The 17,487-nt window shown below is 47.7% G+C and overlaps 1 protein-coding gene across 2 annotated transcripts in view; it reads right to left on the reverse strand.

Annotated features, from left to right (window-relative positions):
- Positions 1-13,653, reverse strand: part of Syndig1 (synapse differentiation inducing 1) — a 157,391-nt gene extending 143,738 nt beyond the window's left edge. Inside the window, exon 1 of one of the 2 annotated variants that reach the window (XM_057781377.1) lies at positions 13,499-13,653. The gene's annotated coding sequence lies outside the window, so the exon portion shown is untranslated. Of the gene's footprint in view, positions 1-13,347; positions 13,478-13,498 lie in introns of those variants that run through there. The other variant, XM_057781379.1, reaches the window with a different exon arrangement.
- Between the last annotated feature and the right edge of the window lie 3,834 nt (positions 13,654-17,487).

Below are 17,487 nucleotides of genomic sequence, written 5' to 3' on the forward strand. Positions count from 1 at the left end.
CCAGTTTGCCTCTTCTTGGGTCTAGACTGGCTTAGAGTCTTACTACTGAGCAGAAGAGCAGAATGGACATGACACAGTATGAACTCCCTCCTGTTCACACATCATCATCTTTAACACAAGGAAATCAGCTACTCCAGAGCTACTGTGTTGGGTGCAAACTCAGACATGAGATGTGTCCATGAACCAGTTCTAGGGGGCGCAAACCAGCACACTCCAATTCCAGATATCTGGGAAGCCACAAAGGTTGACAAACTGTCTCTGTGGACGCTTGTTCAAATCCTAACCCAATGAACCATGAGTATGGAGTTGGGGCAAGTTAGTTACATAGCAGTAGATAATATCCACATCCTATAAACTATTTGCCAATAACTAAGATTCTAAAAGTTTCCAATGTAGTTATCATTGTTGCTATGGTAAAAGGTGCACTGCCATCAAATTTCCCCTCTTAGCCACTTTGTACTTTACAGTGCAATAGCATTAAGTGATCCGTGTTAGCTTCTAACAGATCTCTGAAACCTTCTCATTTTGTTTCTGAAACTCCATAACCAATAAACAATAACCCACTATCTCCTCTCTTCCTAGCAACCACCACCCTACTTCCAGCTTGACTACTGGTATGTATCTTTTGTGATTGGTTCATTTTACTTAAGTACCCAAGTAGTTCATCCAGGTTATAACATATGTCAGAAATTCCTTCTTCTTAGAGCCTGAGTAATATTCCATTGTATACATACTACACACGTATTCACTCATCTGTTGATGGCTTCCATGTTTTAGTTGTCACCAATAATATGGCTATGAAATATCAAGACTTTGCTTTCAATTATCTTGGATGTATAGCCTGAAGTAGGATTGTTGGATCACGGGGTAATGCTGTTTAATCTTCCTTGGTGCCTCCATTTTTTTTTTCCCACAGTGACCGCCCGATTTTCCCATCTGACAACAGGTGTGGATCCACTTTCTCCACCTCCTTCTTAAAACTTGCCTGGATGCAAGGTCAGTGAATGTGATTTTGCCACTTGGTTTTATTATCTGGTAGAACAATTCTTCACACAAAGACATGCTAAGTATTGCAGCCTCATTATTTTTTCATGAATTTGTGACTCACACCATCAAGCTTAAAAGGCAGCGAACACTGACATTCTGATTAAACGGCCTCTGCCCTATCAACTACCATGAAGGGTTCCTGCTCTCTTACTCCATGAGGAAATCTACATAGTCTGCACTCCATGGATCTCAAACACATCTTGCCGAAGTCACTTCTCGATATCTCATCTTTGGTGGTCCTGCTAGTACCATAGCAGGGTGAATTCAGGTAGGCCAGATACCAGAGACACCCAGAAGTGGAAATGCTGAACTTGGGAGGAGGACACCACCAGGATAAGGGGATAACTAAGCTGATCTCTGAATGAAGTTAGTGAGAAGAAGCTAAACGAAGCTGGAGATGGAGGAGGGCATATGGCATGTGTACACGCATACACTGATGCACGTATGTGCAAGTGCATGGAAGGGTAGGAGGAACCCCATGTTCTGGAATTAGGGGGGAAGTAGTGATGAGATTGGGGGGCCTGTAGCTACTGTTTCAACAGCTTCATATTTTCTTTAAATGGTCTGTCCTGTGTGTCTAGAATGGGGATGCCTGATAAGAGGAAGGGAAGGCTGGTAAGGAGCCAGAGGCAGACGTGCATTCTGGTCAGCTTATTTCTGGACAATCCTCACAGCCAGGTGGCAGGTAGAAGGAGCTGCAGAAAGGCTGTGATAGGGTGGTCAGGAATGGGTCCAGATGTGTCCAATGAGAGGGAGTGGCTAGACAGGTAGGAGGGGCAGCTAAGCCTAGAAAAGAAGAGAAATGAAACCTCAGGGAGTGGGTACCCCATTTCTGAGTATCCCTCTCAGAGGAGGTAGGAAGTGGGAGGAGGGCTGGAGGATGGTAGGGAACCTGCAGAGAATGTGGCCACTGAGGAATATCACATGTAGTGAGCTGAAGGCTGAGCCTTGAGTACTGTCTTAGAACAGAGAAATCAGCTGGGACCCAGCTGTATCTGCGAGTGATCTCTGACTTACAATGGCTCTGCTTAGGATTTTTCAACTCTACAGTAATGCAAACTGGTAAGTATTCAGCAAAGAATACATTCTGGATTTTGAATTCATTTCTTATCCAGTCTGGTGCTCTTGTGTCTGGATCTTTTTCACCTTGCTGTCCAGGGCAGAGAGACGCAGCCACAGAGAGCCCTGCAGTGCCAAGGGAAAACAACTGAGAATACAGCCTGTGTGCTGCTAAGCCATTTGGATGCTCGGCAGGTTGGGTACTGTGGTGGTGTGAATAAGAATATACCTCGCAGGCTCAGGTATCTGAACACTGGATCCCCATTTGGTGGTGCTGTTTGGGGGGGTTTTGGTAGGGCAGCCTTGCTGGAGGAAGTATGTAACTGGGGGCAGGCTTTGAGATTATATAGCCTTTTCTTATTTCCGGTTCCCTTTCTCAGCTCCATGCTTGCAACTGAAGATGTGAGTTCTCAGCCTCCTATGTCTGCCATCATGGCCATCACTTTCCATTGTGCCTTCCCACCACAACGGACTCATCCCTCTGGAGCCATAAACCCAAGTGAACTCATCCTCTGGTAAGCTGCTTCTGCTCCTAGTGTTTGATCACGGCAACAGGAAAGTAACTTGCAGGTGTTTTCAGGGCATTTTAAACTTATTGTATTTCATCAGGGGATTGGTCTCTCCGGGCAGAATCCCACCGTAAGCTGAAGAAGATCTAAAATCCACAACCAACAGTGATGCCACTGGGCAGCTTGGTTAGGAGTGCCAGTTATGGTCTGGGTGTGAAACGACACCACAGGATTATCTGTTTAACCTTGGCCCTCAACTAGGGACCGACTTTAGAACGTTATGGAAACGGTAGGTCACAGCAACGTGACACTCTTCCTTATCATGGGCTGAGAATGAATGGAGCCAAAGCCTAAGGACTGGAAACTCTGAGATGGTAAGGCAAAATAAATTCTCACTTGTATTGCTTTTTGCCAGTCATTTGATCACAGTGTTGCAAAATAGCTCGAACAGCCCTCTTACCCTGACAGCTTTGTAACAGGCAGGAAGGGCAGGAATGGGGGAGACGCAGACGGAGGGATGCCTGCATCACCAGTGGGGTCCCAAGATCCTCTTCTGGACTAAACCAGACCCTATAGAGACAGAAGTACTTCGATAGGGCCCTTCTGAGACAGTTGGAATCATGCTTGATTTCCCCCACAGATATACTGGCCTAAAGACTATTGGACAAAGTCCAACTCACTAAAATGTATTTCTGAAATGCATAAGGTTCTGAAACCAGTTCCAGGAAAGCCAGTGTTTTCTGGGCAGTATCGGCAGAGGAAAAAAGATTCCACCATCAGGGAAAAGATTAATGTTCAGAGCAAGAGAAGAACAAGGGTAGACCTGCTGTTCTATTTAGCTTAGGTTGTTGTTCTTCTGGGACCTGTGGCATTGGAGGCAATAAGCACCTCCCCTCTGGCTGCCTGGATGTGCTGCAGGTGATTTCGGCTCTCTGGGACTCCTAAATCCTGAGTCATGCTTAACCTATGTCCTGTGTCTCACTTGCTGACTTGCTGTAGGCATTGCATCCCATGGAAGCCATCTAAACTGCACAGATAAACAACCTAAGTATGACTTGGTCCACTTGGGAAGCCATCTAAACTGCATGGATAAACAACCTAAGTATGACTTGGTCCACTTAGAATAGTCTCCATCTCTTTGCCTTTCTCACAGGATGTACAACAATTCTAGCAGGTACTGAAGGTTTCAGCAGTGTCAGGAGGCCTGAGCAGCCAAGCATAGCAGGGTGAGATAACATGACCTTTAGAGACAGGCATGCTCTGAAGATGTGCTTCTGCAGCAGTACCCCACTCTGGCAGCATAAGGCCAGACAGCAGGTTGGCACCCTCTGGCTCTCCTGGTCATGCCAAGTGGCCAAGTGTAAAACAGGGGCATCTCCAGAGTGTTCCGAGAGAACCAAATGGAGTCACAGGCACACTCCACATCTCCCTTTCCCTTTTTCCACTCTGCCATTTCCTTCCTTGGTGCTGCCATCTGGCTATGGAGAAACATCACTAGCAATAAGGACCTAAGAGTGGAAGCTGCTGTCAGTTTTCCCATGCCAACACTCATAACATGATGCAAATAAGCCGCACAAGCTTTGGTCTGGCCCCTCCATTAGAACCCCTGTATTTCCTAAATCCATTAGCTCACCCAGAAATCAGAAGTCACCTATATGTCTTCAGAGACAGCCATCCATTCCTGAAGTGAGGAGCTGAACAGAAAGACCAGTCTTTCCACTCCAGCCTGAATATAAACCCCAGGGTCAGAAAGTTTAGAAAATGAGATCAGAAACCCTTGGAATCTGGAAGGTCCTCAGCCAGGCAGAAGTGACAGTGACTGAGGCCCATCATCAGCCAGCACTCAGCTCTCTGTTAGTTCCTTCAGGATTCTGCTCTTCTCACAGGCTCAGTTTCCACGGAGGTGCTAATGTTCCCAGGGCCCAAGGTTCTCCCCAACCTATGTCCCTAGCTCTATGTCACCTGGATACATAATTGTCAGAACACAGTGAGTCCGAGAAAGGAGACACTTGCTATGATCCTATCAAGGCTCACCATGTCCCTGCCATGGCATCATTCACCTGCCCATCTTCTCCACACTACACGCATTTCCATTCTACTCCCTTGACATTGTCACTCCCCAAGCCCCTTCATACACATTCATGAATAGACAGTTGCCTCAACTCTCACTTAGCAGACAGACATATCTCAGATGGAGGACAATGTCTAAAGGGGTGGAACTGATTTCACTCTGGGGCAACAGAGAATCCCGGGAACACCAGACCTTTGTTTAAAGTGTCTGTCAGTGCTAAAACTACCCTTTCAATGTCCAAAGGCAACAGAGAATCCCAAGACTATGAGACCCAGGGCTGGAGGCAGAACTTCCTAGCAGGGCGGTGCTGTGAGGAGGCCCTTGGGGTAGATGGAAGGATCTACATAGTGCATTTGAGTGTCCAAGGCAGCAGAGGGGTCCTGATGGCTAAGAAGAGGCACCAGTTAAGGCATAAGATGATTACTTTTAACCTGTTCTTCACTCCCGGGTCCTGATGCTGGCAGAGTGGACATGCCAGATACTGAAATACTATGAGTCCACCTGTCAGACAGTCTTTCTATTCAACCCTGGGAGAGCTGAGCCTTAAATTGGTTGCTGCTTGCTATTCCTAGTCAGACACGCCTCTGCAGGTCACTGCAGTAGCTAGAGGACAAGACAAGAAGGGGCAGGGGTGTCTTGGACCAGCTTACAGCTTATACTAAATATTCCAGCTATCTATGTGTCTTATTCCTTTGGGCCTCAGTGTACCTGGGTAAGGCTGTAGGGTCTGAATTGGTGGCTGGAAAGACAGTGCAGAGTTCTGTTGGGGTTAGAGCCAGGGAAAGGGTCAGTGGATTGCAAAGGAGCCTCCCAGTGCAGGGAGCAAAAATGGTCAACTAGTAAGATGGGAAGCAAGCATCAAAATATCAACTTTCCCAAATGCAATCTCGAGGCCACAGAAAACCTGGACACTTAAAAACACTAATACTCTAATAAAGAAGGGTGTGCTGGAGGCTGGGTCATGGCCAAGCACAGATGGAGAGAGGTCATGGTGCTCCACTCATGTCTGCACCAACATTTCCTGTGTCCCTGGCCATGTAGACAGGTGATGCTCATCAAATAGGGCAGTTGTTGACATGTGGGATGGAGACACACTCCGTGACTCAGGCTCCTGAAGTGTGCAGCTCTCAGAAAGGCACCTGGAAAATCGGCAAAGTGACCCAGGGTCCTGAAGTGTGCAGCTCTCAGAAAAATGCCTGGAAAATCAGCAACAAGAAAGGGAACTGCAGAGGTCTACGTGTTCTGAGTCAACAAATAGGTTTTCTCCCCATGGATCGTTAACTGCAATCCTGTAAAACACATCTGGGGCTCTTTTTCACAGCCAAGACACCAGTCAGTAGGAGCAGTCAGATTAGCAATGGTGCCAATGAGCACTACACACCAGGACCTGAACAAGGGGCTCAAAGAAGGTGACTAGGGACTCAGGATATGGTGGTTCTGAGCCCCTTGGTCAGCTGTACTGCAGACCACATAAACCTTGCTGTCAGAGAAGCCACATTTGCGCACACACACACATACACACACACACACACTCCCACCTTCTTACACTTCCTACATACACAAACTGTACACACACACACCAGCGGGGTCAGGGTGCAAATGAAAGTCAGGAAATAGTAAAACCGATTATTTCCTCGTATTTACATTTTAAATAAAATTCTATTTCTGTCAGGAAATTTAGAGAATTTTTTTTATGTCAAAGCACTGAAATAACTGGACTAAGGCCTCAGGAGCTGAGTGGGGGGTGGTTGGCACATTCATCAGCCAGTTCCTAGATCTGTAGAGGAGATGGAAGGGATGGGGGGGGTGGGTGGGAGATAGTAGAAAAGTGAAAAGGTTGGATCCGATACAGGCATTATCAAGGCCTACAGACAGATCCTCTTTGCTTGTAGTGACTTTGAATTCAGAGAGCTGTTCTGGGTTATGCAGAGCAGATAAACAGTTCTGAGGTCTATCTAGAGATGTCTGAACTGCAAGCTCCGGACAGACCCTGCTGTGTCTCTCTCAGACGCTACACATAGCTATTGCTCTTCTGTGAAGTCTTACCTCTTCTCACCACCCTAAGGCCCTGCACCAGTATCCCATGGTATGTTCAGCTGGTAGAAATAGGGTCTCTTATAAAGAAAACATATGGAAGACAGGCTGAAACTGAGATTTTTGGAGGTGAAGGTGGGTGTAGAAGTGCCTGTATCTTACTAGATGCATTTTTAGACTCCATTTTCAGTGTGGGGCTGGTGCCAGTCTCTCATAGGATGAGTTGGGGATCCTAGAAATCTACTAAAACTCACTCTTGAGCTTGCCCCACCATGGATGTGCACTGGTCCCAATTCTACCCCAGAGTGGCTCTTGGGACATAAACCCACTTATTTCAAACCTGCTCCAGCTCAGAGCCATCATCACCAGGTGAGGACCAAGCCCATAGGAATTCATTTAAATGCATATTATTCCCACCATGGAAGAATAGGCTTATATAACATCCACTGTTTTAATTTCCTAAGGGAGAAGGCTGAATCCCAAATGTGTTGGAGGTGAGAACACGGCGTTCTGCTTTCTGAAGTGTGTTTAAAGTTGAGGCAGTGGAATGCAACCGCAGTGGTTCTTAGTGTCTGAAACACGTTTGCGATTTTAGATTTAAATACTTTTGGACCAAGAAAAAAGGAAGGAAGGAACAGATAGACACACATCTGAATGGTAGCCCAGTCTATCAAATGATAGATTCAAATGAGATATCACAACTGTTCAAAATATGAATTTCCACATAAGCCCTTTTGAAAGATGGATCTTCAGCTAAATCTAAGTTTCCTCTCTCTGAGTTACAACCTCAAAGTGTTCTATAATACAACTTAAACCCAGGTAGGAATTAAGAGCCAACAAAAATATTCACATTAAACACATTTGAAGGGGCTGGAGAGATGGCTCAGCAGTTAGGACTTAGGTTCAATTCCCAGCACCCACATGGCAGCTCACAACTGTCTGTAACTCCAGTTCCAGGGGACCAGACATATTCACACCGATGAATCTAAAATAAAGACTTAAAAAATGAGACAACAAATGCATTTAAACACCCACAGGCACACACAGAAATACACAGACACACACACATACACACACACACACACACACACACACACTTGAAATTCAGTAGCAAAATGTTTGTCTCTGTAGTAATACTAACTGGATTCTAAATGTTGGTTTATGTACATGAAGTTCCAAAGTTGTCTCTGTGTTTTCTGAAACAATGTTTGCTTGTTTTGTGGTACTGAGAATTGAACCTAGGGCCTTTTGCACTCTAGACAAGCAGTCTGCCATTGAGCTATATCCCTAGTTCATCTTCAGTTTTTCTTTTCATTTGCAATGGGTTCATGATAAGTTAAGTTGTCCAGGCTGGCCATAAACATTTTATGTAGCCTAGGTAGGCCTTGAACTTACAATCCCCCGTCTCAGCCTCCTGGGTAGGTGGGATTATAAGAGTATATAGATCCAGCTTAGATCCAGCTTTTATTTTATCTTCCGTGTGTGTGTGTGGGGGGGGTGGGAGTAGAGGGAGGGAGGGGGAGAAAGGAGGAGAGAGAGAGGGGGGGGGAAGGAGAGGAGAGAGATTCTCCATTTACGGTTATTTGGTTCTAACTGATCTTCCAATCCCAATGCTCACTCATTGTTTTTCTCTATTGCCTTATTTCACTTTATTTTGGGTAACAGATTTAATAGATTTGTTGTCACATGGAGACTTACAGTGATTTAGACTATGTGATGCATACAGCCTAAATCATTGTGATAGTCTAAATCATCATGTGTCCCACATGGTGGCTGGCTTTTGTTGGTAATCTGACATGATGGTTTAGGCAATGAATTGTGAGCAATGAATCGGGAAAGTTCTGCAATGTGATAGGAATCCACTTTTCGCTAAGTTAGCTGTATTCAACACTACTGCTCACGTGGCTGTCTCCATGGTCCCTGAAAATCTAAGTTAGCTGTATTCAACACTACTGCTCACTTGGCTGTCTCCATGGTCCCTGAAAATCTTTAGCACACAGGACTGTTGACCGTTTCACACACATTCCTGTGGGACAGCTGGGCTGCCCTCAGGAAGTGGACACACTGTCCTCCTGAAACTCCTGATGACCAGTAGTTATAAGATACAGATACAGGAAAGGAAGGCCCACTCTGTTTTCTCATCTAGTCAGTTACTGAAAACATGCCCAAAAGAAACAGTCAGTTAAGACTTGTGGTGTGGTTTGAATAAAAATGGTCCCCACAGACTCATATATTCGAATGCTTAGGGAAATGGCAGTGGGGTTGTTTGCAATCATTAGTAGCTGTGGTCTTGTCAGAGGAAGTATGTCACTGCGGGTGCCTTTGAGGTTTCAGAAGCCAGAATCAGACCCAGTTTCTCATTGCTCCTTCCTGCTGCCTGTAGATATGGATGTAGAACGCTCAGCTCCTCCAGCACCGTGTCTGTCTGAATGCAACCATACTTCCTGCCTTGCTGATAATGGACTAAACCTCTGGAACTGTGAGAAAGCTCAATAAAATGCTTTCCTTATTAAGAATTACTGCGGTCGTGATGACTACAATAGAACAGCAACTAAAATCAGACCGAAGGGCGTCCTTTACCTAGAGCTGCCTTTCTTTAGCAAACAGTGGTGACGTCTTTAAATGTTTTGTTTTTAAAACCCTGAGAAGCATGTGATGGAAAAGCAAGAGAATCTCAGGAAAGTTAAGAGATTTCTCTAAGCCGTTCAAAGCTCAGTGGGAAAGCCCAGACTTTGGAACACTGACCTTTCCACTGCTTCTGAAACTTCTGCAGGGACAGACAGACAGCCAGAGGACAGAAGGCTCACTCTTCGCCGGGCGGTGGTGGCGCACGCCTTTAATCCCAGCACTCGGGAGGCAGAGGCAGGCGGATCTCTGGGAGTTCGAGACCAGCCTGGTCTACAAGAGCTAGTACCAGGAACAGGCTCCAAAGCCACAGAGAAACCCTGTCTCGAAAAACCAAAAAAAAAAAAAAAAAAAAAAAGAAGGCTCACTCTTCCCTTTGCCTCCAGAACACCAGTGTTTGTAAGAAACGATGGCCAGGGAACTGGGTCACAGAGTGCTGCTCGATTGCTCACAGCCTCCAGTTAAAACAGGTTTGCAAACTCTCAGCAATAATTTGAAACACGCAAGAGTCCTGCACCGAGAATGTTAAAAATTCACATCTAAAACCACCTGCTGCTCTTCATTACTACAGTTCTGGTGGCCTGGGTAACAGACTGAGTAGCCTGCCTTCAACGTTTTGAGTATTTTCACCTTTTGGACGCTGTGCCTCAGTGTCCCCAGTGCAGTGAAACTAGGTCACAAGCTATGGCCCTCGGAACATCTCTCACGAGCATATTTCTGTAAAACAGCCCCATGCAGCATTCCAGTGTCCCCGGCTCCTACCAGCTGAGGATGACAAATGGACCCCTCGGCCACCCGTCTCATAGTATGTCAAACAGCTGCCATTGTTCAAACCACAGGTTGCAATACTGTGCCAGTGCCTGCCATCCCTGGGGATCTGTGTTCTCCAATGGGCAGGGGAAACTTGGAAGGGACAATGTGAGAAAGGGGCCTGCCCTGGCATAACACAAACATATCAAGGTTTTATCTGGGAGGACATGGTGAAAGTGCTCACCTACATGACAGTTGTCCACTTAACAAAAGGTTAACCAAGGATCCCTTCATACAGCGCTCTTCATGAAGGCATTCCAAAGTCTACCGAGCTCCCAGAACTCCACTGACATTCTCAGAGATGACTGTTATCCCAAAGAAATTACAGAGGTGTACAGCAGGGGTCTGCAGGGGAAGACATTCCTCCTGCAGACCCCCCTGGCCTTCTATGGTATGTGTGGCACCTCTCTACAGTACCAAATCCCAGGCAGGACACCTCTTCTGAGGGCCTAGTAAGCATGACAGGAAGGCCCACCCAAGGCTTCCCAATGCACCCCTGGAGCATGCAGCCTTCCCAGTGAGCCCTGCAACAGCAATAGCAGAGATGGTGTCTCAGAGAAAACTTACATAAGCCAATGTCTCCTGGCAAACAAGACTCACTGAAGGAGGCTAATATGAAGGACAAGTTGCAGCCCTTACATGTATGTCACTGTTAAATGTGGAAAAATTGCGTATGACTTAGGAACTGAATAAAGTTTTTACCAATTTTTTCCCCAATTATTTTGTTGTTGTTGCAGCAACTGGTCAACTAAAATCTCACTCATGCCCCCAGATAGATAGGTATAGAAAAATTTTAAAGTCCCTTTTCCTTAGTAACTGGATTTGTCTTTTCTCTTGAAATGTCCTTTCCCTGTTCATCCAGGAAGAATAGCGGCTGTCTTTCCACTCCCCACCCCTAACAAGAATGGGGAGAGGAATGCCTCCCTCGTATTTGAACGTTATCTGTGCTCTAAGTGGGATCACTAGTAACAGTCATATTTTGGAGCTAAAATGTAACTCAACCATGCTTAGCATTTGTGGTGAGGTCCTGGGATTCAATCCAGCACAGAACCAAACACATAACAGTTATTTCTGATGGTCAGGCCAACCCACAATGAACTGCCATCCGCCACAGAGATAGGACTATGTGCAGACAGATGAAGTCAGCTATGAATGCCTTTTTTTCCCCCTTAAGGTTAAAACCGAAATGAAACACGTATGAAAATTCCATATGTAAGCCTATCACTTTGCTAGGTCATTCAAAAAGTAAGTTGAAAAGGCAATGTAATTTATTATTTTCGACCCATAGATTTGCTTTGTTGGTTACTGTACATACATTCATAATTGTATAAACTTGCAGGACACAAAGTGATGTGTGATGTGGAATAACTGCACCAAGCTAATTAGCATATCCCTCCCCCAAACAGCCATCTTTTGGGGCATGGCTTTTGAAGCCTTTATTTAGGGCCTCCAGCACTCTGAGAAACAAGGAAAGGGCAGGGGCATCTTTCTACATTTCTATACCACTGAAAATTTCTGCAATAGAAAAGTTTGAGATGCTTCCTCACTCCCTCTGCCCCCATGGCGCAGTCCTCTCCCTTACTGAAAAGGGTCAACTAATTTATGAGTCCTCTTTGCACAGGCAGGCAGTGGGGGCAGGGTGAGAAAGAAGGGCACCTGATCACTGACAGAGCCAAGCTCACCCTAGCAAGGGGCCAAAGTGAAGGCGCGAGGAAAGGAAGCAAAAAAGAGAGGTGCTTTCTCACTCATCCACAGGACCAGCACCTGTGGTCTACAGCTTCAAAAGGCCGGTCAAAGGGATATGCAGCTCCTCTGAAAATTCCTCCGTTTCTTACTCCTATTCTCCAAACTGACACCAGACTGTTGACGCTACTTTGGCGACCCTATTTTTCCTCTTTGAAACCATTTCTCTGCACGCACCCCTGAGGCTCCAGCAATGACACCTTGGCAAAGAAAAGTTGGCTGGCCCTGAGGTGGTTGGAGGCTGTCACCGGGCTCAAGCTGCAGGTCTGCGCAGCTCGCTGCCTCTGGCTTAGGGTTCTGACCAAACTCGCTGGGCTGTAGGAGAGGGCCTCACAGAAGCATGTCCACTGCTTGATTCTAAACAGAAAAAAAGAGCCCCTTGGTATTGCCCCAACCGACGTCAGTCCCCCAAATACGCCGGGACCACCGTTTGCTGCACCAAAAACCTGGTGAGGCTCTGAAAGGCGCAGGCAGCCCAGTTCTTACCCGCAGCGCAGAGGCGCCACCACCACAGCTAACACCGCAGGAGCCAGGAGCGTGGTGCGCACTTTAAGTCGGAGGTGCCCCGTGCCTGAGCTTCTGCTGCCACAAGACCCCACAGAAAATGAGGACTGCTAGAAGACCCCTTCCTTTTTTCCTTTAATAAAGCCAAGCGCCCCTCCGCTGCCTCCACAAAACTCAGTTGAAAGGCTCCCACACCGAGGGAAGGGTCCTCAGAACAGGCAAATGCCCAAAGCCCTTTCTTAAGGAAAGTGTCCAACTCTATGGGTGGCCCACTCTTTCTCCATTATACAGAGAGAAGAGCGCAAATGAAGAGTAGAAATCTCGCCTGGGGACAACCAAATTAGTATCTGAACCCCGTTAGCGCATCTGCTTTCCCCCCACCTAAGCGCCAGGACTGGCGGCTCCAAGGCTGCAGACTGTCGCGCTTGCCAGGGCCCGGACCGCTCATAAAACCCGGTCTCTTCCAGGTCGGACCTAAGGGGCTCTAGAAGTCCTGTCCTCCGTCCAGATAGCTTCTTGTGCCCCCTACTTCATCTAGGTCCTTCTGAATTCTACCTTCCCTTTCCTTTGGCCCTTTCCTTCTCTGTCCCATGTGGACTTCAGCGCCAGCTCCACGGGTGCCTCGCTCACCAGCCCCTGTTGGACTCAGCTAGGTCGCTCCAGGGAATGATCGGAATCATCTAGGCTGGTGTACCCGTATCCCGGCCTGGCCCGGAGCAGCCTGGCTCCGTCGCACTCAGTTCACAGACTCACTAGCTCTAACCGACGTCGCACAGCAGTCCCTTCTCGCCGCCTGGGTACCCAAGGTGGCGAGGAGCCAAGGTGCAGCCGGGCTGATAGTACTGGTTCCTGTCCTCTGCATCTTCCCGGCCAGGCGCCATCTCCCCTCTCACTGGGCGACACTGTGTCTCCCCGGTCCGGCTACCGCGACCCAACGGGACTTACCGCGGCCGGCACACCGCCGCCTGGTCTGCGAGCTGCGAGGCGTCCGCCCGCCTGAGCCAGGGCATCCTCCCGCGCCCGCCGCCCGCTCGCCGTCGCCGCCCACTCCCGCAGCCCCCGGTCTTCCCGCGCCGCTCCGGCGCTCAGGACTTACCTCCTGGACAAGGTGACCCGGCTGGTGCGCCCAGGCGGCCGCCCGCGCGTCTCGGGAGCCAGCGAGCGTGCGGGGCGCGGTGCGGTGCGGAGCCAGCCTCTGCTCCTGGGCTCGCGGCTCTCCGCCTCTGCCCTCCCCTGCGCTCTGCTTCCCCCGCCGCTCCCCTCCCTGGATCGCAGCCAGCGCCTCGGGCTGCCCCGCGCACAAGGTTCCCGAGCGCCAGGCGCGGGGCAGCGGCGCCGCCCTAGCCGAGCTGGGTCCTCTTGGCCCCTTGGAGCAGAAAGGGCTCGGGCTGAGCAGGGGGTGACCCGGAGTGCGCCGCTCCGCTCTATTAGGTTCACCGAGACTGGCGACTTGCGTGAGGGAGGAGGCGACCGGGATCCCCCGGGGAGGAAGAGGATGGGGAAAGGGAGCAGCAGTGTGCGAAGGTGGCCGCCAACTTTGCCCCAGGCCAGCCGTGCCCTCGTCAGTGATAAGCGGCTGGCGGGTGGCCCGGGGCGGGTGTCTGGAAACGTTGGGGCGTCAGAGGCTGGGAGGGGGGAAACGGGACTGCCACCGGGGACTAGGAGAACAGGAATTAGCCTCGGACTATGGAAACGATGGCTCCCTTGGTCCTAAAAGGCTTCCCCAGGCTCCAGGTTGCCTTGAGGTTCAGAAGAACTCACTCTGTAGGTCCAGAGAAAGCCCAAGTGCTGACGAGCAGGACCAGGAATAAAGACAGAGGCGGGCGGTCAGGACGTCGGTACTCTGAGACTCAGCCTGCAGCTCGGACCTAAACTGGTGTAGGTGCACTGCGGGTGGCCTCATAGTAGTTGCCACTAGAAAAAAAACTGGGGTGGCGGCGCCTCAGGACTGGGGGTGGGGCAGAGTGGTGGTTTGGAGTAGGTCGAAGTGAGCCATAGCAGAGCCGCCTACGAAGACAATCTACATTTCAAACGTTGTGGAATCAAGCGCGAGAGGGTGTGTTTTCATTATAGATTTAACAGGGAAGAATCTAGAAAATGTGCCAATAACAGGATCAAAAGTTTTTTTGTCTGTGCGACCCCCTTTCAACAACTGTGGAAGACTCTCTGTACTTCAGCTCAACCAAACCCAGGCTTTTGTCCTGAGGGGAGGGGCTCGTCACTGTTTATCCCCTAGTTCTATAACTAGTTGTATAGCTTTCTTAGAGAGTCCGCCCCCTGCTTGAAAAGGTGGGCTTTCCATCTCCGGATTTGGAAGTGGCTCTGGTCCTTCCGGAGAGCCCTCTGCAGCACTTGGCTCCCATGGACCCTCGGCAGTTCATAGAGGGTAATCTTATTAAAACGACATAGGAAGAAGGCTGAGCTGATTAATAGACCCAGGTGTGTTCACTGCAGCTCCTCGTTTGGGTTCATCGGAAGGTCTTTACATCTAAATATCACACCCATTCCCAACTCTGCAGCAGCTAGGTGCCTGGCTTTCTTCCTCTGGTTGCTCTTAGCTGTGGGCAGGATTGTTACCTGGGATGGCCCGAAAAGGACACTGTGAGGGTTCCCCATCGAGCAGCTCTTAAACTGAGGGAGAATCAACCCTAACTATGTAAAAACACCTTTCAGTCTCTGCTTCCTTTCTGAAACCAACGTTCTCTACTCTCCTCTGAACTGCTAGGCTAAGCATATGTTCTTAAACCCATGTGAGGTGGAGAATCACCATGGCTGTTTGTCTGTTGAAGAACCTGAGGCTTGAAAGAATGGGAGCCCCATGGCTCCCAGACTCACGAGTCACCCACAAGTATACTTTATTTTCTCTATATAAGGCAGTGCTTTCTTATCTAACTCACAGAGATCTGTCTGCTTCTGCCTCGTGAGTCCTGGGGTAAAAGACTTGAGCCACCATCGCCAGGCTAAGGCAGTGCTTTCTTGATAGCCCGTCTTGAGGTTGACTTTAGAGGTGGCCTTGGTTTGGCCAGAGCACCTGCCAGGTTTACAACTGCTTGAATTTGAAGTAGAATTTCCCTGCTATAGTAGGCAAATAATTTGCAGAATGTAGTGGTAAGCCTGACCACAGGTCCCCACTGGCTCTCTTTTTCTTCTGAACTGAGAGCAGAAGGAAGAAGGTGCTTTCGCAGTGGCCTCTAGGGTTGAGTCTCTGTAACCTGTTTCCATGAATTAGGGACTGCTAACGGTTTCTACTAGGCCATTCCAGGCCATGTGAGCATAGAAATTTGTCCATAGATTGACAGTTTTATCTGGCCTTTGGTTTGACTGGATAGGTAGGTAGATAGATAGATAGATAGATAGATAGATAGATAGATAGAGATAGGTAAATGTAGTGTGTGTTTGGATTTCTGAGAAAAAGGATTTCTAAGACTTTAATTCTCTTAATCTGCCTTATCTACTTTTCCATTTAACTTTTTACTTTTTACTTGTGGAGTGGATGTCCACCTCTCCATTGAAGGAAGGGTGCCCTCCTAACATGACTGTATTTTATACTTAGTACAGCTTTTTTTTTTGGTCACACCCCAAGTCTTGAGCAAATATTTAGTGATAAATAATTATTGAAGGATAAACCCACACTGGATTAAGCTATCAAAGGTAGAAGTCAGAGCAGGGGACAGCTCAGTGGTAGAACACTTGCCTATTGTGTATGAGGCTCTGGGTTCCACTCCCAGAACCACAAAAAGAAAAACTGATATCTGTTAAAGAAAAAGAACACTTTGGAAAAACAATTTATACCCTGCATTAGCTGTTTTGACTTACTATAACTTTGATTATTATTTGCCTCGTGCTGATCACTTAGCTTCCGGATCCTAGCTAGCTGCTGTCTCCTATTGAGAGCACTCCCCTCACCTCTCGCTGTGAATATCCGGAAGCACACTGAGGCTCACACACAGTTATGTCATCCAAATGAGCCTTTCATTTTGTTTCAAAAGAAATCTACTGTTTCTTAGTCAGGAATCACGTGTTAACAGGGACACCACCTGTTCCTGGCGGATGACAGAACGCCTCAGTTGATCTGGCATACTGGCACACATGAGGGACAATTTTTCCTACCTGCAAAGCCCTAGTTGTTGTTGGGAACGTGGTGATCGGAGCTCTTTTGCTATGTTGTAACAGTGAAATAAAGGCTTTCAAGGAAGTCAGTGAAGAACTGTCAGTATCAGGGTAGAACAGGACACCACAGAAACTGCTAATCTCCTGGAAATTGGCTAACCTTCTCAACAATGCTTATCTCTTAGAGGAGATTACAGAATTCTCAGAGCTTTGGGAGGTGAGTGGGGCCAGTTCCTGTGTTGTGAGCAACTGTCACTCAGGTGCTGAACAAGCTGTCAAGCCTCTGGGTAGCAGAGATAGGGGACATGATAAAGAGAACACAGATTTAAGAGGGTTTTTTTGTTTTTTGTTTTTTTACTTTTTTAAATTTTAGATAGAAGACATTTCTAAGTGTGGACTCACTAAAAAGCTTTAGAGTTCAGGGTAATGCAGTGTCAGGATATGTGCCTCGTGTTTAGGTGTCAACAACATTCATTGAGAAAACATCTTTAGATTATAGGTAGAAAGGTTCCGCCTCCTCAAGCTAATCAAAACGCCAAAGGAGATGAAATCAGACTGTACCCAGTTCCAAAGCTATGCCACTAACTAGGGTTTTGTTTGCTTGTTTTCCTCTTCTCCCTCCAAGATCTGTTATTAAGTTGTCTGTATTGAGCTTAGGAGATTCAAGAATCAAAAAACTGGCTGTCTTGTTAAAGTTAAATCTTATTAACGTGGAGGGTAGGAAGATAGCCATTGCAGTGATTGATATGTTAATAAACCCGGTGGCCAACCTCTATAAGGGGCAAGGGTTGTTATCAAACACAAAGTGAAAAATTCTAACTCTTAAATAAAAGTCGGAGACAATGGTGGCATGAATTTAGGACAGGAAACAAAAGGAAACAATGTCAGAATGTTGGTTGGATGGAGCATCATCTAGCCAAATGCTTGGTATGCCAGCTTAAGCTGTTGCAGAAGAGCTAGGATGTGAGTTTGGTC

Source organism: Chionomys nivalis, chromosome 9, assembly GCF_950005125.1.
Source record: "Chionomys nivalis chromosome 9, mChiNiv1.1, whole genome shotgun sequence".
NCBI classification, from domain to species: Eukaryota; Metazoa; Chordata; class Mammalia; order Rodentia; family Cricetidae; genus Chionomys; species Chionomys nivalis.